Here is a 27,448-nt window from a genome sequence, read left to right as displayed (position 1 = left end):
CGAGATTGCAAACGGAGAAAGCATGAATACAGAAGAATCAAATCAAGCATCTACTCTAACTGACCAAACACAAAACCAATCAAAGAGTTCATAGAAGAGGCAGTCTCAGCCTGGCAGTTTTTTTGGCTCTACAAGCCCTGTTACTGTGGTCCACTGCTTCCGGTCAGCACCAAATGCACACCAGGTACTATACATTCCCAAGAATTACATATAACGTGGAGCTTGATTTGGCAGTCAATGTCAAATTAATGCCTAATTAATCCATGAATTCTTGTGCCTAGCACTTCACCATAACTAAAGTCTAATGACATTATCCAAAATTGGATTACTTTTGCAAGAACATTGGTTGGTTCATTTGTGTAGTATGTAGAGTTTTATGCTTTAGAGATGAAACAATGCTGTTTAGAGGGAGAAGGGAACTAATTTATTTCATCACTCTTAGATATTGTAGCTCTTACAAAATATTTGCTGTTGTTGTGTTTGTGTGTGTTTAATTCAAAAGCCAATTGGAGTAACAAGATATACAGAGTGATAAATGCTCAGGATGAGAAATATTTTAGCCTGGTCCTCAACCTGATTTGTCTGTTTATTTGGAAAGGAGTCTGTTACATTTTCCAGCTTACTAATTTGTAGCTCAAGGAGAAGACTCATTTTTTTTCTCATTAAAAGTAACAGTGCCTCCCCCAAATAAATAAATCATCAACTTAACAGTATAAAAAATGGCTATATTTGGGTTTTTGATGATTTTTATTTTTGTTTTCTACAATAGGCAGACTTCCTCAGTTTTCTGAGTAAATATCATTGTAATGTAATCTACACTGAATTGTAGAATATTTCAGCATTCCCCCCATAGTCCTGTCTTCAACTCCTGTTGGTGGTTTCTGCTGCTTTTCAAACATACATGGGAAATCTTGTAATTCTTAAAGGGTTGTGAGATTATCATGACATTAGAGAAATCTTTCCCTTACATATTGTGTCATCTGCTTTTTGAGAATCCTAGCCATTAAGACATATTAGTTTTAATACGTGAAATAGCTAGATAGAGTAACAACAGTTACAACAGTTGCGCTGATGAACTTCTGCAATGCTTCAATTAGCAGCTTGCTGATGAAGTCACTGTTCTTTGATTGGATTAGATCTTGTAAAAGCAAGCAAGATTTTGCATAATGACAGGATTATTTGTAGCCAGTCATGTTATTGTTCCTGAATGTACAGAGAGAAGTAAATCTGAACACTTCTTTATTGAAGAACTTTAAATAATTCCTGCATTAAGGAATATAATAATGGTATACTGTAACACATGTACTTCACTTTTTGTTTCTTTTACAACTTTTTTTCTTTGATTTCTTTGGAATATTGTACACTTTGATGAGAGGGATTCATGCTCGTGTGGGCATCTGGTTAGGGTGGTGAGGTTCGGTGCGGAGGAAGTTTAGACATATGCTTCAGGTTTTTTTTTCTCCTATCTCTTCAAGAGAGGAGGGGAAATGGTTGTTTCTTGCTGTCAAACTACACCAGTACTTGCTCATTTGATAATGCCTTAGAGACCCTGATGTGGGGAAGACTGTTCCAAGGATATGACTTGAGTTTGATAGTTCTGCAAAGTTGTTGATTTCACTGCTGCAGGGTTGAGAAAATCTTTCCAAGGTGTAGTAATTGAAAAAAACTTCACCTTATTGTATCCACAGGACCAGGAACATGCTGCAAAGCTAAGCCAGGAGAACTGTCCAACATGTTGTGCTTTCCATCCTTTGATGAGGGAATTAAGATCCTCTACTTGCCTAGATGAGCTTTGCATATCATGTCCCCAGTGTACATGTGGACATACTGTCCACTGCACAGGTATTAAAAACCGAGGAGGTCTATTCTTGATACATGAATGCTAAGGTCTGGCCGCACATCCTGTGGTGTGGCCAGGGTCTGATTCCAGTGGCCTTATTGAAGAGTCCCCCAAGAAACCTCACTTGGAATGACCTCAGACCTGACTCTGTAGAGCAGTCAGCACAGGGGCGGTTGCATTGTCCTATCTACATCAACCAATGAATATGCTGGTGGATGCAGCTGCCTAGTCAGTTCCACCCAAGCCCCATCTCTCAAGTGGACTGACCGGTGTCCAGGCCAGCCAGTCCGCCACAGAACTAGCCCCCATGCATACCAGCATATGGTGTCACCTAGCTGGCGTGATTCACAATACCTCCTACCAGTCCTGGCCTCAGCTCCATTTTTTCTGTGTCCCAGACTCTGCTGAGGTCTAGCCCTACACACTCTGTGTCCCATTTGGCTCTCATGCACACCAACAAGTACCAAGGTTTAGCCTGATTCACACGCAGACCTGGCCCTCACAAATACCTGCAGCTGACACTGCCTTGCCTAACTTGGCCCATCCCCAGCCCTGGATCTAGTGCTCACTAACAGGAGGTATGTTTTAGCAGGGGAGTGCCCACAGTTCCTCTGCCGGCATGTTTCCAGATCCCAAACTTGTGCCTGCCAGGGGATGTGTGGTCCATCCTGGCATAGCTTGCATCCAATCTCGCCCCTTGCCAGCTGGTGCTATGGCTTAGCCTGGCTGCCTCAGACCCATTATGTCTCTTGTGCATATGAGCAGGTACAGAGGCCTAAGTCAGATTTGACTGCCCCCAGACTGGCCCGTACACAGTACCAAATTTCATGCTCAGCATTAGCAACAGCAGCCCAGGGAGGGAGTCCCTAAAAGTTCCCCACCAACCTGTTCTAGCTCCAGGTCTTACCTGTGCCAGTGTTGCTGTGTCACACTCTGAGATGGTCCACCCCAGTGGTATTCACCAGCAGGAGCTACAACCTGGCACAACCCAACTCACTCCCAGCCCTCATATAAACTAGAAGGTGTTATGGTTCAACCAAGCCTGGCCTGAACCCTGCCCTGGCTTTCAGTCATGACAGTGTTTGCTGTAGAAAGATCCTGCCTGGTCCACCCCGAGAAATGGCTCACACATATGCCAATGAATGCTGCAACCCAGGATGGACTAGCCTGAGTTCCCCAGGTTCTGTTATGGGCCTACTCCTAGGAACAGATCTTATGTGTGTAGGCAGGTGATACGCTCAAACTGGCATAGCTTGACCCCCAGTCCTATCACCACTGGTGGATATTGTGGCCTTATCCTTCTGGCTCACATCCATCCCACACACTACAGCCTAGACCAGCGTGGCCCACACACAGATCCAGTGTTCATGTGACCCAGCAGCTGCCAGAGCATAACCTGTCCTGTCACACGCCCATTGTGGAATTCATGATTGCCAATTCATGATTGCCCCCAGGGTCCACATGCATGCTGAACGGTAATACAACCTTGACCGGCCTCGTCTACGCGCAGACCCAGCTCTCATATTCACCTATTTCCAATTTTTACTTTTTTAATATTATGTTTAGTGGTGCATTAAGCCTGTGATTACAAACTAAATCAAAACTATTTTGCAAAAAATTAAACTGAAAGGAGGGGAGAGTGAGGGAAGGAGTGGGCATATTTGAAGCTATATTTCAAGTATTTGACATCTGTTCTTTTTATGTAATTAAAAACTCCTAAAGAATCCAGTCAATTTTAATTGACTAATCTTATGATATTTGATGAAAATAATCTATGTGAATTTGTTTCTAGACTGCTTATTTTATCGCATTGATATATATCTGTTTTGACAGCTTTGATTTCTTATAAGTTGGGATACGTGAAGCATACAGTCTGCAACTCGCTTCTTATTTTTCAGAATTGTTTTGGTATCTAGATTGTTTAAAATTGCCTATAGGAGTGCAGCCCCTTCATTTTGCCCAGCTGGAGAACTCTTCCCACTGCTCAGGAAGACAGTCTGTGTCCCATTGGAGCCCGACAAAGCCCTCAGCCTACCTAGCATCATGCTTTGGGGACTTGGAGAGTGTGAGCTTACAGGGGATTTGGTGGATGGCACAGGGAAAGGTGAGCAGGGACCCAAGGGTTCATGTCCAGGTGAGGGACTTCCGTACACAAAGCCACTATTTGTTTAGGTAAGTAAGTGGATTGCGACTGAGCGGTTTGGATCTTTAAGGGTCAGACCAAAGTACCAGCACAAGTGGGAGACTTGAGCCCAGGCAGTCAGCATCATCCATCCCTGAACACCACTTACTGGCACACACTAAAGCTAGGACTAGAGGCCTATCTGGCAGGCCTAGAACGCAATACCTACCAGTGAGAGTTAGAACAGGGGATAGGTGATGATAGGTTGGGCCATGATACTAACCGCCATGTGAGAATTAGGTCTAAAGGCATAATCTGTGAGGGGGTATGTGGGCTCACCCCTGTGGAACTGCAATCTCCCTTGATACTTGTAAGATATGTGGTTGGATACAGGACTGCTTGGGGAGCAAATGTGACATCCTGGCTGGGTTGGGGTTCCCAGTGGTAGGTGTGAGAGCCAGAATGGAGACATTGGGCTGGATTGGACATGGCAACAGCCTCCTTCTGGGTGTAGATCTCTGGGGAAATGGGTGCTGGGTCCGTGAACCCTGGGGGTGGGGGATGGGGAATGCCCGTGTTGCATGACTCAGCTCCTTGTACCTGCTACCTCAATGAGTGCTGGCTGTGTGAGCACCAGGATGCGGGGTCTAGTAGGATCCTGGTCACCTGGCCCAAGGCCTTGGACCTTTGGGCCACCTGCAAGAACAGGACCTCCTCAGTAGTGCACATGAGAGTTTGGTAGCCCATTGGGGCTTGCAGAGGACATCTGGTACCACTGCAGAAGGAGAACAGAACAAAACTGGACAACTACCCTAGCCAAAGGATGACAGCAAATATCTGGGTGAATGGAGACTCTAATTTTGAACATGTCCACCTTATACTTAATTTCAACTGGCATATTCCTAGTTCTGTGATTTTTGTCAATGTGCATTCAAGTAATTTTAAAAATTAATCTGGTGAATTATCCAATTTAAGTCTTATACTTTTCACCTCTATAGTTTCTGTCTTTTAAATAAATCAACATATTGGTGTATTAGCTTTTTATTACAATGAGATGACAACAGATAGAGGCAAGTTTCAGTGAGAATTTTAAGCTCAAAGATCTGGAAATGATAGTCTGGATAGATAGAATCCAGCAGTCTCGTTGATTAGCTTCTGATGAGGGTGGTAGATGCCAATGACCATGTGCAGGTAGAAGGTGAATTACATGCAAAACTAGGAAAGAGAGAGAGGGAGAGAGATGGTTGGCCCCAACTCAGGCTTTAGGGTAACCCTCTCATAAGAACTATCTTCAAATAACATTGTTCTAAAGACTAAGGAATTCTTGCAAGGCCCAATCACCTACATTTTACGCACTCATAAATTGTACAAGTGTACACATGAGTACTTGGGAAGTATTGAGCATCATATAAATATTCAAGTCCAGTTTACAGAATCATTTAATTCTTGCACAGTTTTCATATTTTACATAACTCTTTAACAATTTTCTTTTGCTGTTAAACCATTGTCATGATAGCTGCTTTAAAATCTTTGTCCAAAAGAAAAAAAAGACTTGGTCCGGCAAGTTATGTGCCTGTGTTTCTGAGTTGATGGTTTCTCAAGATTTTACTTTTTATTTGAATGGACCTTGTGTTCCTACTACTTTTTTGTGCTCACTTGGCTTTGTTGAAAACTGAGAAAACACATACCTCTCTTAACCATTGCTGGTTGGCAAGGAAATAGTTAATGGAGCAAGGATGTGTGCCTTGGAATTAATCCAGCTAGGCAAGGCTGCTGACAAGAGTCTGGAAATTCATCCAGGTCTCCCCTTGGGTTCAGGGCTCCTGCACTCTGACCATCTGTTGTTTATTCCTCAGAGATATCAAAATGGATCTTTCCAATGACCCAGGCGTCTCACTCTTGGGGATTTATGTAAACAAAATGGAATCTCTGTATGAGAGGGTTATCTGTGTCCTGTTCTTGGTAGCAGCTCAATTCATTATAGCTAAGATCCAAATCAACCCAATTCATCAACTTATTGCTGTATAAAGAAAATGAAGATGGGGATAACTCATGCTTAGTGTAGAAAGCAGGAATTCAGGTAGGAGGAATGCACTCTGCTGTACGTTTTAAGACTAAAAGGGAATTCACTAGGTGGGTGTTAGAAATTTCCAGCAATGAAAAACAAGGAAGTTAAAGGAAGGCTGTCAAACATTTAATTTAATTTTTGTAAATCAGAAAAGCATGGTAAAAAGTTCACTGTGAGGTGGCCATTTGGCATGCTAAGTTGGGTAGCAGTTAAGATGCCTGTATCCCTTGTCAGAGCATCTGGGTTTCATCTCTCTGTCCTCATCCTTAAACAGGATTGAAAGACTGAAACAGTCTCCTAGATCTCAAACAAAACCTTTCTTCTGAGTCAGGCTCAGTATGGCAGACAGTAGTTTCAAGAGAACTACTCTGCAAACCACAAAGTGATCACCTTATTAGTGGAGGGGATAATGCCTACTTTTGTGGTCTATTTTGTGTATTTAAAGCACCACAAAGTATCAACAGTGAGAAACTGCAGTCACTGATCAATCCAGAATGTTTGAAACTGATTGAACCTGCCTTGGACATGATTCTGTTCTTTCTTATAATATATTTGCTTGAAAGTGTTCCAAGGCACATCATCTTGGTTGTCTTGTTAAGTTCAGCATTGTCTCTCCACTATCAGGCAGTTTACATCCAAGAAAGGATGTAAGTAGTTTAAAAGGGCATTTTTATTATTGAAACAAGCACAGATGAAGATGGAGAGGAGAGAACAAAAGAGATATAGGCATTCTATCCACTGATACACTGCCCAAATCATTCTTCCTCCAGCCCTGCCATGAGGGTGCAAGGGCCCATGGTCACACAGACTGTTGCTGAACACATCCAGGGTGTTCTTTGGCAGTAAGTCTGTCTTAGGTGGCTGCACTACTTGACTCCTGTCATATGTGTCTTGCTTTTAAAATTGTTCAGCTTTACAAATTGTAATGAGTTATTATATGAACAAGTCTCAAGTTAGTACAACGAGGAATAAGGTTTTTCTTTCCAGCTTCCCCTCTTCTTTCTTTCTTTCTTTCTTTCTTTCTTTCTTTCTTTCTTTCTTTCTTTCTTTCTTTCATCTTTCTTGATATTTTAAGAAACTAAGACAAATTTCTTAGAGATGCTGTTGCTGGTAATATGACTAGAAAATAGATTAAGAGCTGTTCTAACCCATGCCTTTTCAGTCCCAGGGGATTGGTATTAATTTATGAACCAGGTTTTAGAAGTAGATAGTATTTCTGGCTTAAGTTCATCCAAAATAAAATCAATTTCTAGAGTCAGAGTATTCAATTCACCCTCGACAGCTAGCAAAATAAACAAATTCTGCCCCTAAAATAGTGTACCATGCCTCACTACCTCCCACTAGCTTATGGATTTATTGGGTCCAAACTCCTGAATGACCACCTGCCACACAGACATCTAATGACTTAGTAGCATTTTCTCTGGCTAGTAAAGCCCACATTCATTGCTCTAATAACATTGAGCAAACTGAAATGGAACCAGGATCCAAATTTAAGGCACAGATGCACAAATGTCAGGATCAGGCTGGGTCTAGCTGTATTTTAGTATCTCTTGCCATTTCTCACAATTAAATTCCTTGCAACAAAATGAAACTCCTAAATTCAATAAACAAACCCTGAGACAGCTGTTGGTAGTCAATTTATAAGCACTGAGTAAAAGGTCTTGTGGAAAAAGCATACACATTTTATGGAGACAGAAAAACTTCACATTTTCCAACATGATCAAAAGCTACTTTTTCAATTATTATATATCTGAGAGCAATATCACTCTTTTACTGTTTTATATCCACAATTTATGTTGCAAATAAAAATCACCAGGCTGAGAGCAAAAGAAAGGTGTGTAGACTCTGGCCAAAAAAATCATACTTTGGGACTGTGCTTAATTCAAGCCTTAAGATAATCAGTGATATATAAGCAGCTCATCTTTCTAAGTCTCTGGACACATTCTCACTCAGTCACAGATAATTGTTGCATTCCCATGTACAGAGCAAAATACCTGGGAAAATAAAATGCAAAATACCTAGGAAACCTTCATGAATGTCTATATTTAATTGCAGTATCCAGTGACAACTTAAAAAGATGAATTTTTTAAATTTGAAAGTCAGAATTGATATGAGATAAAGCAGATAGCTAGCAATGTCTGCTGAGTTGGATATATATCTGCAAACTGCAAAAGTCAGCCCAGGTGTAACACTTGTTCATCAAACTGCCTCCTTCATGATGTATCTTGTTCACCTGGAAACTGGGAGGGAGGCTCCTGGGACATAGACACTCCCCTTCCGATCTCACAGGAGTCTGGCACCCATAAGATCTCTGTTGACCATGACTGCGGGTGATGCTGGGTGCCTGCTCTCAATTTCCCCTCCCAATCCCTTCTCTCTTATGCTGTCTGTATGTTCTCTTTGCCAGCTTCTGAATAAAAGTGTGTGTGTGTGTGTGTGTGTGTGTGTGTGTGTGAGCATGCGTGTCCTCTGCTGCAGCACCCTTCACCTTATAAGATTTCCAGGATTTAATCATTTAGGATCTACACTAATGTCCTAATATACTCACATCCCAAGGGCATCACTTATAAACACCACAGTTGAATTTAATTTTCATGTTTCAAACACTTCACAATAGGCCTTAAATTAAACATATGGATCTGTTGGGTAAACAAACCATATTCAAACCAACAGAATTATTCTCCTGGCCCACAGGGTGTATATCCTCTTAACGATGCAATATAAAATCCTTCTATCCCAGGGTCCCAAACTCTTGTCTTATCCCATACTAAGACACAACTCCGAAACTCAAACACTTACCTGAGATTCAAGGCAAACTCTTTCCTCCTATGAATCTCTGGAGAAATCAGGAAACAGGCCAGGTACTTCCAAGACAGAATGAAGGGACACATACACAGTTAAAATTCCTACCAAAGAGGAAGAACAGGGAAGTAGACAGAAGTGGCTCTGGGGCAACCTGTATTCCGCAGGACAGATAGGAAATGTTCTAAATCTAGCATCTTGTGCACTCTGAGATGACAGTTGGTTTTGGAAAGTCTCACCCTTTGGTTTACTGGCCACAAGGCATGTGACTACTGCTTGGAGTGCTTTCTTCTATCTTTAACTGGTAGCCATCATATGGCCTGGCAGTCTGCTCTGTGGCTCCATTCCCATGGCTACAGTAGGCATCAAACCATAGGAACTCCATATAGAGGCTCCCGATCGATAGCAAACTGCTTCCTTGTCTCCAAAACTTTACCTTGAAATTTTGATGGAAACCTCCATAACTCTCATGCCACTCCTGAATTCAATGTGCCTGGAGATCCAACACAATGTGATCTGCAATGCAATTGACATCATGAACTCTGACCTGAGCTTGTAGCATTGGAGCACTTCACCAACTAAAAGCGTGAAAATGAACCCCGAATCATCCCTGGACAGGAAGCTTAATATGGAGCCATTGGATCATTTCTTAAAACAATTCCATCTGTGTGAGGCTATGAGCCTGTGATAGAGGAAATGGCCTTGGAGAAGTGTTTCTCTTATTTCTTTTAAAAGAAGGGTCTTCTCAGGATTCTTTGTTATTATTATCATCAACATCATCATCATTATTATCGTTAGAAAGGCAGGGTTAGAGAAAAGGAAAGACAGAGAAATCTTCTATCTACTAGTTCACTCCCCAAATGGACAAAAAAGCTAGAGATGAACTAGTCTGAAACCTGGAGGCAGCAGTTTTATATCTCCCATGTGGGATTGGGACACAAGGGATTGAGTTATTCTCCTCTGCTTTCTCCGGCCACGAACAGGGAGCTGGGTTGGAAACAGAGCGACTGGGTCATGAAATGCTGCCTGTATGTGATACTGGTGTTGCAAGCATAGGCTTATTGTACTATACTGTGCCCACAAAATTTTTGAGATGCCATCGAAGTCTTTTTGCATTTTCCTTAGGCAAAGCAACTGGCTCTTTTTTATCTGCACTGATTTCTTTACCAATCAATTTGCAAATTTCACCTTAAATGTGTGTTTTCCCCTTTCACTTCCCTGACCAGGCTGTGAATTTTCTGAATCTGCCATTATTACTGAAACTGCACTCTGAATGCATTGTATGTTGGAATTTCTCACACGAGCTACTCAGTCCACCATTGTTAGTTTTGTCTTAGGTAAGTTCTGAGGACAGGACCACGATTCAAGAAGTTCTTTACTGCAGTGGAAACAAGGCCTCTCATCTGGTTTCTAGTGGGATTTACACTTCCATAGAAGACTAATTTCCCAGGTTCCTTGTCTTCCAAACTTCGCCAGAATGCCCAGGCTCTCCTGTCATATTTTACTTACAACATTCTAGATTTTCTGCAGTCTATTATTCCAAAATATTCAAATGGCTGCCCATGACTCATTTCTAAAGTTGCCTTCCACCTCCAGGTATTCTTACAGTAATAGGGCCACCCCATAGTTCTGTGTCCCTGTAATACACTACTTGAATCTAATCATCTTGGCATAGATGTTTATTTGACTTATTGTTCAGGCTCAAGGTCAAGTGCCTGCATCTAGTGATGTTCTTCTAACTGTGGGTGCATGTTAGATCCTTTCCCTAGGGATAAAAAACATAGGACTCTTAATGACAACAGTGCATACCCCCGGTTCCCTGCATGGAGTCCAGTATTTAAGGAAAATGACACCATCCTGCAGCAGCTGATGGACCTTAAACCCAGTGTCACATTGCAAGGAGCCTTCAGAGAAGTCTGTATGTCAAATACCAGGATATTTATAAAAAAAGCCTCAGCTCTTCCTTCTTTCTGATGACAAGGTCATGTGTCACTGGGATTTACAGTGGAAGTGATGCAACTGTTTGTAATATTGCACTGCTGTTGACTGCAGTGCCTGATCTCTGGTTGGGCCATGCCACTGTATGAACCTTCAGAAGATCAACAGGTGTTGTTTCACATATTGAACCATTTGCTTTGTTTCCAAGGCAACTGCCCCAACAGTATCTCTTTTTCTTGAAGGTGTGAAGTCAATCAGAGGTACACATTGGGTTTCCACAGTGTGTGTGGACACTTGATGTGATGAATGAGCATTCACTGCAGCCAGCTTGTTCGAAGGATGTACTGCATGAATTTGATTTAATTAAAGCTTAAATCAAGGCTGATAATAAAATGAATGTCTGTGCATTTGCATGGTTTCTGCCTGACCCAGCTGAACTGTAATTGTACATGATCATGAACAACTCACGTTGATGGAACATGGGTATCTGTGGAAGTGACTAGCCCCGACTAATGGCTATTGGAAATAAAGGACACTGATAGTTCATCAGATGGAGGCTCCTCCAAACATTCCTGACACTAGCCAAAATGAAAACACTTTGTACTCTTGCTAAAAGCATTATGGTTGAGGTCTGAGTAATGTCACCTTGTGATTCCAAGTTACAACCAGACATCTAGTGGCTTTTGTATGAATGGATGATACCAGAGCAGGGATGTCGGTGGAAAGACAGCTGAATCTGGAGTAACACATGTAATTTCAAATTTGAATTTTAAAGGTTTGCAATTTCATCTTCCTGGGAAACAATTTATTATGATTTTCTGCTTTTTAAAAAGGATTTACTTATTTTTTATTAGAAAGGCAGATATAGAGAGAGAAGGAGAGACAGAGAAGATCTTCCATCTGTTAATTCACTCCCCAAGTGGCTGTAACCATCAGAGCTGTGCGGATTTGTTCCAGGAAGCCGGAGCCTCTTGTGAGATTCCCATGTGGGTGCAGGGTCCCAAGACTTCGGTCCATTCTCAACTGTTACCCAGGCCACAAGATGGAAAGAGGGTCTGCCAGGATTAGAACTAGTGCCCATATAGAATCCCGGGGCATGCAAGACTTTAGCCACTAGCTTACCTCACCAAGCCCATGATTTTCAATTTTTAAAATAGAGATAATTGGAGACAATGTGCCAAGTGAAATTATTGCCTCCAACCCGAAACTCTCCTAAGAAGTGCACCCCAGACAAATCTGCTAAACAGCAAAGTTTATTGAGGAGGAAGGTAAACAGATCAACCAGCTGGGGTCAGCTCTCCTTTTGGTCAGAGAGTAACCCCAGGTGAGTCTGCCCTGGGAACAATGGGTGCACAATGGCTAGGCTATAGCAACCACAGGAGGCTGCCAAGGGGACAATAGGTAGGATACAGCAGCCAAAGGAGGCAGTCATGGGAGCAATGAGTGAATAAATCACACAATATTGATTCCTGGACCTGCGGGTTGCAAACAAGGCATGTTAGCCTAGTGATCTGGCCCCAAAAGCAGGAAACCAGCAAAGCATTTTGTACAAAAGCATAAAGAGCAGGTTAGCAAACTTGTGCAGACCTGAAAAAAAGTGACTCCATTTTATGTAAGGCTCACAAAATAAGCCTTACATGGAAAGACAAATATCACATGTCTTCCCCTGCTGGGGCCCGTGCGGTGGGTGTGGAGGACATGAAGCTTTGAAGAGAACTGTTCCATTGCAGGCAAGGCTGCAAGGACTTTGCCCTGCATGACAAGGCCCGGCAGGAAGGCATTTCCAACTTCCTATGTATGGACACCTGGACAACCCTTCTGAGATTTCCGTAATCTGTTTAGACATTGTCTGCCTCTGCAGAGTTGGTCTTTAGTATCAATGTGAGTTTGGAAGTTAATGTTGCTGGTAATGTCTTGGCAAAAGGGCATTTTACAATTCATGCTGTGTCTGCTGCCCCCATTGACCATCCTTGATCTTTGGCTCCCTCCTTCTGTGATGCATTTCCTCCCTTAACTGATTCAAGATTAAGTTGTAGAATGAGGATTGTAGTAGGAATATGTTACTGATTGATATGTGCCATTTATTGAGAACTTCTATTGAGAGTTTAAAGTGTAACAAATGGCAGAATTATCTTTGGAAATGCCCACTTGATCATGACTTAAAATGTCTGAGCCAGAGCATGTGATTGTTTCTGTATAAATAAAGAGGACAGCTTTCTTGCATTGTCCGTTATGATCTCGCAATTGTAGTGGTCCATTTCTTTCCTCTTTACACCTACTCCATGCACCCTTCTCGAGTTCTGAACTCAGCTGGAGCAGAACTCCAGCAAGTGGCACCCAACGGATGTATTAGATAAATTTTCACTTCTTAGCTTTGAAATCAGGGGCATTGTTGAAGATTGGATCTCTCCTATCTTCCTTGAAAATTGTGTCTTTTCCCCGATAAGTTCTGTATCTCTGGTATGAGAAGAGAAAGTTTTGTATTTACCCAATCATTTGAAAACATTCTAATCTAATTTTTTTTTTTTTTGGTAACAATGAGAGGTGATGAAGCTCTTTGTGTATTTCAGGACATCACCATCTTCATTTGGGAATTTGTGGAAAATGAGAGAAGTACAGACTGCCTGCAGATTGCAGCAAGGCTTTTAGGGGCTAGCCAGACTGTCCCCAGTGAAAACGTTTGATTCTCCAATAACTGTGAACCTGATGTTGCGATGTAGCAGTTTAAACCATTGCTGTGATCGCATCCTCGTTGCTACTCTCCCATTTTATCTCCATGCTAAAACACCTGGGAAAGCAGAGGAGGATGGTACAGGTACCTTTGCTCTTGCATCTCCGTAGGGACCTACATGGAATCTCTGGCTCCTGGATATCACCTGATATAGCCCCTGTTGTTTGTCCATTTTGGAAATAAAACAGCATGTGAAGAACTCTGTTTCTCTCTCTCTCTTTCTTTCTCTTAATCTCTCTCTATTTCTCCCTCTCTCTCTGTGCTTTTCATGTACATAAATGCCTTCTATAGTCATCATAATTATCAACTTTCCTTCTCACAATACTTGAAATTGAAAGTAGATTTCTTTTTTAAGAATTTTGTTTCCAAATTCTTCCGTCATAATAGAAATGAGATTTTAGCTCTCAGAAACAAGAGGGTTATTAGAATAAGAACATCCAGTAAGTTTTCTAAAATATCAGGATGTTCTGAACTTTTCTACCATTGTACCATGGTATTCGGTGTGATCAGATCAGTCATAGGAGAATTAAAATTGACTTCATTTTGCAACACAAGGGAACTACTAGCCTTGCATTTTCGATATTACTATTTTGCTTTCCCAGGGGAAAAAAATGTCTGGTTGTAGGTAAAGTGTTTTTTGCTTAGAGATGATTTTGCACAATGAAACCCAACAAAATGTGTAAACTTTATATAATTTGGATAGTTTTACAAGCTATAAATTAATATCTGCTATAGTTAGGACTAATGTTTAGAAATCATAGTTTGTTTAGAAGCTCAAGTAAGGAAACACTGTCAGGAGACTTGAAGAGAGTGGATGAGCATGTAGGATTCCTCTTTCTCCTGGAAGCAGCCATGGAGAGACTGAAAACAAAGCACTCTTGCTCACTGATGGAGAAGAGGGAAGGGCAACCCTCAGATACTGCTCCATGGACAAGGCAGGGCCAGTCTTTCCTTCCTATGATGGCAGTGGTGTTTTATAGAACAAAACAGAAAGGGATCAGGGATCCCATGAGCTCTGTAAAGACTGAGATGCAGCAAGGAGAGACATCTGAAAGCTGCACCACTTAGATGCAGTGGGTAGAATAATTTGATTCTAGGGTATGAGAGCAATAGGATTATCTCACATTAGAAATACGCTCTGCTGATAAGTAGGTAGCAGCAAAGTCCAACCCCAGTTATATCTACATTTTAAAGATTTATTTATTTTTATTGCGAAGTCAGATGCATAGAGAGGAGGAGAGACAGAGAGGAAGATCTTCAATCTAATGATCCACTCCTCAAGTGACTGCAACGGTCAGAGCTGCACTGATCCAAAGTCAGGAGCCAGGGGATCTTTCCGGGTCTCCCATGTGGGTACAGGGTCCCAAGTCTTTGGGCAGTCCTTGACTGCTTTCCCAGGCCACAAGCAGGGAGCTGCAAGGGAAAAAGGGCTGCTGGGATTAGAACTGGTTCCCATGTGGGATCCCAGCACATTCAAGGCAAGAACTTTAGTCACTAAAAGTCACCTCACTGGGCCCACCCCAGTCATGTTTTAAGGGGCTTCATCTTGGATGCCCAAGAAGTCGGTGGCTGTACATGGTAAGGAGGGACTTTCTATGACTTTTACAAAACAAAGAGTGAGATGCCCTGTTCTCCACACATGAAGTAGCAGAGTCAGAAATGGCAACAGGGAGATCCATGTGGCATCCAAGACATGCAGGATATAGGAAGTCACAGCATGGAGTGACATTGCTGGAGGCATGATACTGCTCCTTCCTGCTGGGTACAAGATGTACAAGAGAGAACTTCCCAACAAACTGGGTGGAGGAGGTAGACATGGGAGTTTCTTCCCAAGAAGAGAATGTCATTCCTTGACACTGCTGGTGACAGTCTCCATGAAGCAGAGGAACCTCCTGATACTTGGTGTCCAGCAGAGGCCAGGGAATGCTATGCTGGGCACTCAGTGCCATGTTGCCCTGCACACAGCCCTCCTGCTGACTCATTGCTGTTGCTAAGAATTAAAGGGAGGCCAAATGTGAGTGGGAAGGCCCAAACACAATTATTTTCACTTTGTTTTGAGAATAAATGCCAAACCTTACTTTTGTCTCATTTTTAAAAAATAAGCATAAAAGAGAGTCTGGGAAAGATTTTTATTAAATCCAAGGAAAAGTTATATCAAGAAACAAAATCATTGCAATCAAAAGCAGACAAAGACAGTTTTCAGTGAATTCATTGTAGGGAAGAAGGGTAAATTTTAAACAGCTTCTGTTGTTATCCTTATCCAATTTATGAAACAAGGTAAGGTATATCAATACCATAGAGAGGTGAAAAGCTAATTGAAAAGCAAATAGAAATGTAAAACAAAAACTGGATAATACAAACAATGTTATAAAACTAAATAGGCATCATTATAATTATGAGCAAGTCACATTAAGGAGAGAAAGATACTTGAAAAGCAAATTACTGACATAGTGGGATTTGTGCATATGTGTGCTTTTGGGTATCTTGACAAAAAGGGCCTTTCAAAAGTAGAAATAACTCAAAATAAGAGGGAAGCAAAGTGCTGCTCTCCTTGAGATCGCTGGAATACAGGACTTATTTCACTCCTTTCTCTTTTCTCTCTGGAAAGAACTGGCTGGGTACCATCGCTGATGCTGGCCATGCAGAAGTCACAACATGAGAATTTGAACCCTAGGATATTGCTCCATTGTGGCAGTAAATCCCCTGGGGGAAGATCTCTCTTTCTCTTGCTTTCTCTTGCTCTCTCTCTCTCTTTCTCTCTCTCTCTCTCTTGCTGTCAGTTTGCCTTGTTTGCCTTTAAGGTAAATACAATTAATCAAATAATTTACCTGATTAACCAGATGCCCCCAAAAAGCTATTTTAAAATGTTTCAGTATTTACAAAAACAAAACAAAACAAAACAAAACAGAAAGTTTGGCTTACGTTTCTGTGGGTAAAAGCAAGAGGAAATGTGTGCTAGTAGGTAGTGACCTAGACAAGTCCTGGATGAAATAATGCTCCCAGGAGTCTCAAGTGTAGGTCTTCAGAGCGGTGAGATGTCAGCCTATACGGTGGTGCACCATGGGCCAAACTACTGCAGCAAAAATACATCTTCTAAGTACACTGCTCGTTTATACTTTCACTAAACACATGAGCAAATACAACAAACCCTTTGATGATCAGCTCCACCACACACACACACAGCAAACAAGCAATACAGCAGAAACAAAACAGTAACATTAGATACGTTAGATATCTCTGAAAACAACATTTTCTGGAAAGCAGTCAAGTCTTCACTTATACAAGAATGTCATATTTGAACATTCTCAGATTCCACTTGCCCGAGAACAATGTAACACCTAACAAACGTTCTACATTTTCTTGATGCCTTTAAAAAAAATAGTTGTAGCTTATTCTTGATGATCAGTGAGACATTTGAGGTGATTTAATAAATTCACACTGTTTTTCTGATTTAATACACACTCTGGTGGTAGGAAAATCTTGGTATGTCCACAAGAGAGGGAGCTTGGTACTCCTGTTTCATGTGTACACAAGAAAATTACAACAGTTTGCTCACATAGCCAAGGTTAAGAGATCAAAAAGGCGAATGCCATACATTGTTAACAGTTTGTTATAAAGATCACCAGAAGAGAATCAAGATGCCAGATTAGGGTAGGGACACATTTAAATAGACTAAAAAACATTAGCCTATGTGAAGCAGAGAGGGCATGTTCCAGGAAATACAAGAGGACAGAACAACAGCAGAGGGGTGCCTGGAGACTGACAGACATGGGAAACCAGCAGACACAATGGTGTGGCAGTGCAGTGGCTGATAAACCCAGTGAGTGGCAATTTGAATTGTATTTGCAGATAGCTCCAGCACCAATAAGGTGGGAAGAGGCATTCACTGGATGCTCAGAAGGTGAAACTAGACAAAGAACTGCCCATCATGTTGGTCTGTTTGATTTAACAAGGAGCATACATAACAGCTGATCCCAGATAGGCAGTACAGGCACAGAACGGATTTAACAACCCAGTCAGCCACCTAGAGCCAAATTAGGCACAATTTTGTTTATGCAGGCAAAGGCTATGTGACAGGACTGTGCTTGCACTGAGCTGGGAGTGAAATCAGTTCTGGCTCAGTGAACTGCAACAACATAGCACCTTCAAAATTCCACCCTAAATAGGTCAGGGTAGCCCTCATTTGTACTGCCAGCAGATTAAGAAATTTAGTAGAAACACCTCAGGTGTCATTTGGTATGGTGTGGTAAAGGATTTAAGACTGCAAGGACAACAATGAGCTGTACATGCACTGAGCTGGGAGCAAACTCACTGAGGTAATTGTATTATGCTGGTCCCACAGGGAAAATAATACTGATTTTGGCGCCTTATGAATCAAAATAGGTCCATGTGACCCTCAGACCTAACGGCCAACAGGTTCCGGCAAGTTCACCACCAACAACCTAGCTATATAGGTTACCTGGTGTCTCTCTAATAATCCTGGTATCTGCTCCAACCAGAAGTTGGAGGAAGGTTGTACAGACAACGATGCACTCTCATCATGGTATCACAAGAGCTTGAGACTGGTGAGCCAGGAGCTGGGTCTACCAAGACCATGGTGGAAATCTAGCTTAAATCTCAGACCTAGAACTTGCTGGAGGGTGTGGCACAAGTGCCTGCAAAGAAAGAGCCATGTACCAACCACAATAAGTAAAATCGAACTGTAGACCTGTGGTGACAGAGCTTGGAACCCTGCCCCAGGGAGAAGATACTGAAAATGGAAGTATAATGACCAAGAGCAAAAGAAGAAACAAAGCAACAATGAATAATACTGAAGACACTCATGCAAAAAAGCAAAAGCTTTTGTGAAACTCACAGTTAAGAATACATCTAGAATTCAAGACATTTTTTATAAGGCTTCTTATTAACAACAGGAAGCATGTAATACAGCAGTTCAATAAATTTAAGGAACACATCACACTCAAAATAAATCAGATAAAAGCTGATATATCAGAAATGAAGAATAAAGTGGAGCAAATTAAATGTACAGTGGAGTCTCTAAAACAGAATGAAGGAGGCTAAAGAAAGAATCTCAGAATTGGGAGATATTTTCTGTTACCACGGGGAAACAAATAAAAAGCTGGAAGCAGAGCTGTGTAAAGCTAAAAAAAAAAATATATTCACACATTGAAATACTCTGCTAAAAGGCCAAATGTAAGACTTATGAGAATTCCAGAGAATACAGAAAGAGAAGCTGAGTTTAAAAATGTATTTAATGAATGATATGGGAAAATTTCCCTAATCTAGAGAAAGAATTGGGAAACAAGATCCAGGAAGGGCACAGAACTCCCAACAGGCCTGATCAAAAGTGATCTTCACCAAGACACATGATCATCAAGCTCTCTTCAATCGAACATAAGGAAAAGACCCTTAAATAGGCATATGAAAAAAAATTGATATATAAAGAAATGCCAATTAAATACACAGAAGATTTCTCACAGCAAACTCCACAGGAAAGAATCGAATGGAGCAACATATTTCAGATTCTAAAAGAAAAACATTGTAGGCCCAGGATAATGCAATTAGCAAAGCTTTCTTTTGCCTTTGAAAATGAAATAAAATTCTTCCACAGTCAAGAACAGTTAAAAGATTATGTCTCTTGGGCCTGGCAACATGGCCTAGCTGCTAAAGTCCTCACCTTGAATGCACCAGGATCCCATATGGGCACTGGTTCTAATCCTGGCAGCTTTACTTCCTATCCAGCTCCCTGCTTGTGGCCTGGGAAAGCAGTAGAGGATGGCCCTAAGCTTTGGGACCCTGCACCCATGTGGGAGACCCAGAAGAGGTTCCAGGTTCCCGGCTTCGGATCAGCACAGCACTGGCCGTTGCGCTCACTTGGGGAGTGAATCATTGGATGGAAGATCTTCCTCTCTGTCTCTCCTCCTCTCTGTATATCTGACTTTGTAATAAAAATAAATAAATATTTAAACAAAAAAAGAAAAAGAATATGTCTCTTCCAAACCTGTAGTACAAATGATACTTCAAGATGTTCTCTTGAGAAGAGGAATAGTGTCCACTAAAACCAAAGGCAGGGTGCCGGTTGTAATCCTGGCAACCCCACTTCTCATCCAGCTCCCTGCTTGTAGCCTGGGAAAGTAGTCGAGGATGGCCCAAAGCCTTGAAACCCTGCACCTGCCTGTGTGGGAGAGCAGGAAGAGCTCCTGGCTCCTGGCTTCGGTGAACCATCAGATGAAAGATCTTCCTCCCTGTCTCTCCTCCTCTCTGTATATCTGCCTTTCCAATAAAAATAAATAAATCTTAAAAAAAACAAAAAACAAAAAACAAAGGCAAATGCGAAGAACATCCCAGTAAAACAACAACAAAAGACTAAGTCAAATAACAACTCATTTTAAAAAGACAGGACGAAATTACCATCCAGTCATATTAGCCATGAATGTGAATGGCTTAAACTGATCAATCAAACGTTATAGATTAATAGACTGGATGAAAAAACAAAATCCATCTATTTGCTGCCTACAGGAGATATATTTAACCAACATAGATCAGCAGAAACTATACCTCATGGATTATTGTTTTTTTTTGCTAGTTTCATCTCTTGAAAACAGTCATTAAATTCTTCGATGACTAATAGATCATAGAGTGGCATCATTTTCTTCAAGAAGGTTCTTGATTTTCTTTTTTATTTCTTCAGTGACACATTAGTCTTTCAGTAGCATGTTGTTTAACTTCATGGTGTTGTTAAATTCTTCTTTTTTTTCTTCCTGTTGTTGATTTTGCTTTGTGGTTCATTTGAGGCTATGTATAGTAACTGTGTAATGGAGACTCTCCTATCTAGCAGCATGTTATTTTTCTTCATGGCATTATAAATTTCTATTTTTCTTCCTGTTGTTAATTTTGTATTGTGGCTTTTCATTTAAGGGGATGTATAATAACTGTGTAATGGAGACTATCATATACAGATGTGAGGACATAATGCATTATGCATCTCTACTTCCAGACAAAGATGGACTCCCAGTGAAACTGTTTACTATGTCTTTATAACAGAATCCTGGACTCTGCCATTGTCCATGCCCGCAATGGTGGGCATACGACTATAATAATAATGATATGGGGAACTCAGTGAGGGGTGAAGGGGAACTGGGGAGGGGATAAGGGAAATTCCAGGGCCTATGGAACTGTATCATAAAATGACAATAATAAAATGACATAAATTTTTTTTAAAAAGGAAAACTATTCTATTTGTTACGTACAGGAGACGCATCTCTTCAGCAAAGATCAGCGATAACTATATTTGTTTGATTTGATTTTTTTTTCATTTTAGCTCTATTCCTTCCAAACACTTTCTCATTACATTTTTCAATGACTCATAGATCAAACAACAGCATAATTTTCTTCAAAAATGCTTTTGATGTTCTTTTTTATTTTTCTGCGACCGCTCCTCTGCTGAGAGGTGATATCATCTACCAACTCCTTAAATGAGGTTGGTTTTATGACTTACGTTCATCACTGAAACTATAGAAAAGTGACATATACAAAGTATGAGACTACACCTTAAGCACCTTTGAATATTTTGTCCTTAATTTCTTGTGCTGAGAATGTAAGACCTCCCCTGTTTAGAAGCTGTTCTAGCCAGCTGGAGTCAAAATGGCTGCTAAGATGAGAACATCTGAGATTCCCCAACAGCATTTGGGGTATGAGTGAGGTCATATTTCCAGACCATAGGAGACATTCCTCTGTCTGAGCCTTGGGTATACATCCCTAAGGGTTCAATGAGTCACTACTGAGAAAATGAAAGACGTGGAAACCAGTCTTAGAATTAGAGAATGATGTTGACTACTAATATACCACATTTAAGCCATTGGTTTTTGATATGAATCAAAGCAGGATCAACCTTTTTTTTAATGAATGTTATTGCAGAATTGTTCTTATTTCATGTGTGACAATTTCTGCCTTTGTTTGGCATACAGCGCCTCAACACGTGAATTGCCATCCATGCAGTTCACAGATTTTCAGGACTCCACCAGTTCTCTCCTTTTGAACTGAGATTTCGTATAAGGACTCCCAGCATAAACATTGAGAATGTCAGATCAGAACATTTCCTTTGTGTGAGGAAACAAAAAGTATCACCCGAGTTCAGAAATACTAGCTTTATCTAGATGGTCACTTTTCAGGGAGGAAATACAAACACAAGCTAGAATATGGAGAACAGATGTGAGGTTCCTAAACAAGGGGAAGCGGAAGACCTTAGAGATGGGCAGTGCCACAAAGTCAGTAATATGAGTCCAAGAATGGCGGATATTAGAAACAGTCTATACTGCCAATGATTATCTCCTTAAAGAGACATTCTCATACATCTTGCTGTGACTAAAAGAACGGCTGTAGCAATACAAGGCCTAAACATTCCAACATGTCAAAGTTTTGGTGCACAATCTGATAATTGCATTTTTGCACAATATAAATTTGAGAAGAGATTGTTCTCTTGCTTGCAAATGTCAGTCAAATACAGAAAATAATTAGATCCAGAACAAGTCCCAGAGAAGTAGAGTGGCTACTCCAGATGTTGTATTTCACTAACAAATGTCATAAAAATGTTACAAATTGTGTCCACAAACATTTAAATTAATAAATCCTAATTTTGGTATAAGTTGGAATATAATAAAATTACATACAGAAAAAAACCTGCACAGATATCAAAGATTAATGCTTCCAAATTATGAAACCCTTGGCAGTCACATTGCTTCTTTGAATAATTTAATGGACAGTTGCTAAGTTTCATATGCAGTTTTCCTTGAAACTTGAATGAAATTTTCAATGAAAATCAAAGAAATTTTTAATTCTCACTGAAAATTAGATCTAAGCAGTGGTTATATTAACAAAACTTAAAGAATCTGAAAGAAAATACCAAAAATGAGGAAAGACAAGGGCAAGTATTTATTAGGAATGCAAACACTTTTTGTAAAGAATTTATGTCCTTGGCCATAGCCTATCCTGAACAGCCAAGTGAACCATCAGGAAGTAAGGCTGTAGAAGGCACGTTTCAGCAATGTCAAACCTTGAATGAAAACAAAACAGATATAAGTCATCTCTAAGAAGATTACTTCTATCTTAGCACTTAAAATGGCTTAAATTTAGAATAATAATAAACATGGGAAAGGATGGAATTAATAGTGATGGAAAACTAGACACAGATAATTCCTTGAACTTTTCTGAGCAGTGTAACCAAGTTGAATTACTTGAAAGACCTGGAAAACTTCTTCCCACTGATGTTTACACTCTCTGAGCGGCTAATTGTGAGGAAGATAAAAAGAAAAAGGAGTATCAGCTTCTAGAAAAATAAATGGAAAACGATTAAATCAAATTGCTTCTTTGGGTGTAGAAGATAATCAGGCACATTCCAGGTTTACAAAGCAGTGATTTTTTTTAAAGATTTGTTTATTTTTATTGGAATGACAGATATACAGAGAGGAGGAGAGACAGAGAGGAATTTTCCATCTGATGATTCACTCCCCAAGTGACTGCAATGGCTGGTGCTGTGCTGATCCGAAATCGGGAGCCCGGAGCTCTTCTGGGTTTCCCACACTGGTTTCCCAAACAGGTGCAGGGTCCCAAGGCTTTGGGCCGTCCTCAACTGCTTTCCCAGGCCAGAAGCAGGGAGCTGGATAGGAAGAGGGGCTGCCGGGATTAGAACCAGCACCCATATAGGATCCTGGTGCGTTCAAGGTGAGGACTTAAGCAGCTATGCCACTGTGCTCGGCCCCAAAGCAATGATCTTGATCATTTAAATTTTTATTGTGAAATCACATCACCCCTCAAATTCCTGCCTCCTGGAAATCATATGCATGGTGTCTTAGAACTTTCCTAGTCCAGAATAATCATTTTGCATTCTCAAGAAACTGAAGGAGAGCAGGAAACAGAAGGGCACAATGTTAATTACATTCTGTTGTAACACTCCCAGTCTTAAAGTGTCAAGGAACTTGACTGTTAAGGAAGTCTCGACCCACTCAGGTTGACTTTCCGTTATCTTTCTGCGTTGTGGTACGATTCCGTTTAACGATGCTTTTGAAATATTCTGGAATATCAATATTGTCATTGCTTGAAGTTTTTCTGCTCGCTTAGGATTCTTGCTTGATTGTAAATCCTACAAAGAATCATGGTAGAAAAAAACACAACCCAAGGAGAAGGACACATGATACAAAGCAGTGAATCAGAAAGGGGAAAATCAATGATTGAAGAGATACTTGCAATAAGAAAAACAGCAAAACTATCCCCATGTGGAACTTTTAAACATGATGAAGATAAAACAGCTGAAATAACAATATGCACTATAAGACAGTGAAGTATGTGTTCCTCTTTGAGGATGAAGCTGATAATTTAGTTAATTTAAACACATGTGCAATGGTTTAAGAAAACCATTGCATGTATGCAGCGTATAATTTCAAAATTAGCAGTGATAAAACTTTCAATAGAAAAAAGACATCTAGGAAGGCAGCAAAAAGAAGCCTGGTAGCTTTGAGATAAAGAGAAAATGATATGCCTCCCTTCAAAATTTATCTGAAATGACATTTGAGTGATATTTATGCATTAACAACAAATATTAGATTTTAGATATCAATTAATTTTGGTTAAAAGGGAATCATTTGAAGACAAATCAAATAAAAATTTTGAAATAAAAATGTTGGAGAAAAGACATGTTCTACAAATATTAATCAGGATAACCCTATGTCACTTTCTCATCCCAAACAAAATGCATTTCCCTGTGTGAGAGTTCAGAAGAAGAAAAAAAATATATCACTTGTTTGTAATTAAAAACATTCACTTACACATCATCTTCCATTACATAGTAAAGGTATAAGAAACAATAAATGATTTTATTATCATCGAGTAAATGATTTCTAACCCCTTTAAGTAAAAACAAAACCAGTAGATAAAATGCCAGCTCTTATGCAGCAGGCAGTAGAGAACATTAGTTTAAAATTTGACCTCTTGGATAGCTGAGCTGATCTGAAGCCAAGAACCAGGAACCTCTTCCGGGTTTCGCACACGGTTGCCGGATCCCAAGAATTTGGGCCGTCCTCTACTGCTTTCCCAGGCCACAAGCAGGGAACTGGATAGGAAGTAAAGCTACCAGGATTAGAGCCGGCGACCATATGGGATTCCGCTGTGTTCAAGGTGAGGATTTTAGCTGCGAGGTTAGGGGCCAAGCCCGGACTACATGTTTCAAACTGAGTCACTCACGTGGGTCTTCCAGAGGCATAATTGCTTCTTGCAAATAATATACAGTTGAAGTGTTCAAGCAGTTGATCCTGGTAGGGCTATGAGGCTAATTTCCAGACCAATGTGTCTAGCAGGGTTCCTACTAGCAGGCCCCCTAAACCACCGAGGGGGTAAAATGACGGTATTCTACTGCTGCAAGAACCATCGGAGACAGTCTGATTGATTGAGCATGTCGCTTTACTGTAATGCAAGCACAAGTTTACACAGACTAAGAAAAGGGAAGACAGAAGGGCATGTCCCGACAGTCCTCCTACCCAACAGCAGCACTTTGATTGGCTAGAAGGCATGTCTATCTCTCCAGACCCTCCAGTCATGTCATAAATCCAATCATGTCAACATTCACAGCTGGCAGGTAGGCTGTGGATCACATATAGCAGATAGACTGGCAAGGTAGCAGCGACCCCACCTGGCTTATCAGAGTTGCTTACCAAGGAAGTTCCAGCAGAGTTTGTCCAAGGACAGAGAAGAGACTGGGGTGCAAACTCACTGCCCTCTTCTGTATAGCCAGTGGTTGGGTCAGACTGAGGTCTCAATTAGCCAAAGTCACAGTCAAAGTTCCCCTGGGACATGGGTTGCCTTGTGCCTGTGACCTCCCACACAAGCCAAGCAGGCAAAGATCCAGGGGAGATCTCCCACAATTACGATTTTAATTAATTAGATCTCTAAAAGGAAGACTTGAGCTTAGCTTCCTCATTTTTCCAGGGAAGGGGCTTGACCTCCGTAATGAGGATCCATGCAGAACTGGTGCGGACTTGAGCGCCGGGGAGAGCTGTCTTACACTGAATCTCCCGGCAGGGCTGGAGCCAGCCTTCCACAGCTCATCTGCCATGAAGTGTAGAAGTCCCACAAAGGATAGGGTGTGTGTGGCAAGTAGTTCAGACAGTGTTTGAGGTGCTAGAGCTTGTATGAGAGTGCCTGGCTCTGCGCTAAATGCAGCTTCCTGCTACTGCATACCCTGGACAGCAGCTCACGTCTGGACCACTCATATGGGAAACCTGGATGGAGTTCCCAGCTCATGACTTTGATCTGGTCCAGTCCCGGCTGTTGTTATCATATGAACAGTAGTAGCACAGTAGGTGGAAGGATCCCTCTCTCTCCTCTTTTGGCCTGTTTCAAATATTCTTTTTAACTGTTATTGTTATTTTGCATGACATGACTTCCTCCCTCCCCATTCTCTCCCTCTTACTACCTTCACCAATAGAATTACAACAGTATAACTTTGCAGCAACAGCCATTAGCTCAACATTCTGCTTTTAAAATGCATCACGGTGGGCCTGGCACGATAGCCTAGCAGCTAAAATTCTCACCTTGCATGTGCCAGGATAACATAAAGGTGCCAGTTCTAATACCAGCAGTCCTCCTTCATATCCAGCTCTCCGCTTGTGGTCTGGGAAAGCAGTCTAGGACGGCCCAAATCCTTGAGACCCATGTGGGAGACCTAGAAGAAGTTCCTGGCTCCTGGCTTCGGATTGGTACAGCACCGGCCATTGCGCTCACTTGGGGAGTGAATCATACGACGGAAGATCTTCCTCTTTGTTTCTCCTCCTCTGTTTATATCTGACTTTGTAATGAAAATAAAATAAATCTTTTAAAAAAAGGAATCTATTGTCAAATCAAAAATTAACAAGGAAATAGAAAATCCCAAAATATAGGTAGTAAGATCTGTATAACTGTCAACTTATAACCTATATAAATAATTCAGGTATCAAAGACAAAATCTCAAAATGTTTCAAATGAATGACAAAAACACCATGAATGGAAAAAAGATGTAAATAGCTAAAATAACTTTAAGTAAATATATTCTTACAAAGGAAATATTTCAAAGGTGCTGAGTGTTCATTTCTAGAAGTTATTTAAAGAACTGAAATAAGTTAACATCTAAAAAACCACAAACTCTATTTTGAATTAATGGAGTTGTAAATTTGAAATTTGGTATAAAATTAAAAATACATTGGAGAAGCTTAACAAAATTAAAGACCAAGACATATAGTTTTTTCAATTAAAGATTGTTCAATAAAGAATGAAAGCATGAAATGCTTAATTCATTTATATTCAACACAGCAGCTGACCAAAAAATCTACCTTAGTAATTACTTTGTTTTATCTCCTATATACTTTAGTCCCTCAATCTTCCGTTGCTATTTGTGGTATACAAGTATTTATTGTACAGTTCTGATTTTCTTCATTTTGTATGTACATTCATACACATTTAGTTGTTTCTTAGTCCAATGTTTCTTTGTTTCCAAGCAGGCATTAACCATTTATATTTCCATCATATAGACTATGCTCCCTTCCTTTATAGTGTGACTGAAATATCTTGTTGATAACTGCTTCCCTAATATTTCAGTGTGCAAAACACAGAAATAAAATCCTGAGAGTTAATTGTTCCTTCCTATACTAGTTGCTTACATATATAGTTTTTTCCAAGTTACAAATTCATTTAGTAAAAACTATTCCTTGATACATATAATGATAGTTGGTAAACTTAGTATGATCCTTTAAGACATTTTTATTATTTTTCAGATAATATTTTAATTTATATTATATTCTGATTTATTGGATCCACTAAATAAAGAGTTCACGAAATAAAATGTGAAAAGATTATCTCCACAAGGAATATGTCAAGGACAAGCCACGTTAATCAAAGGAAAATATGCTCAACATTACAAATGAA

At 40.5% G+C, this 27,448-nt stretch overlaps 1 long non-coding RNA gene across 1 annotated transcript; it reads left to right on the top strand.

Annotated features, from left to right (window-relative positions):
* Positions 1 to 108: 108 nt before the first annotated feature.
* On the top strand, positions 109 to 27,448 carry LOC131480294 (uncharacterized). Its single transcript, XR_009245396.1, has 3 exons — positions 109 to 184; positions 11,013 to 11,111; positions 27,298 to 27,448. It is a non-coding gene; the product is annotated as an uncharacterized LOC131480294 (long non-coding RNA).

This window comes from Ochotona princeps, chromosome 5 (genome assembly GCF_030435755.1).
Source record: "Ochotona princeps isolate mOchPri1 chromosome 5, mOchPri1.hap1, whole genome shotgun sequence".
NCBI lineage: Eukaryota > Metazoa > Chordata > Mammalia > Lagomorpha > Ochotonidae > Ochotona > Ochotona princeps.
This window is presented reverse-complemented; position numbering and strand designations above follow the sequence as displayed.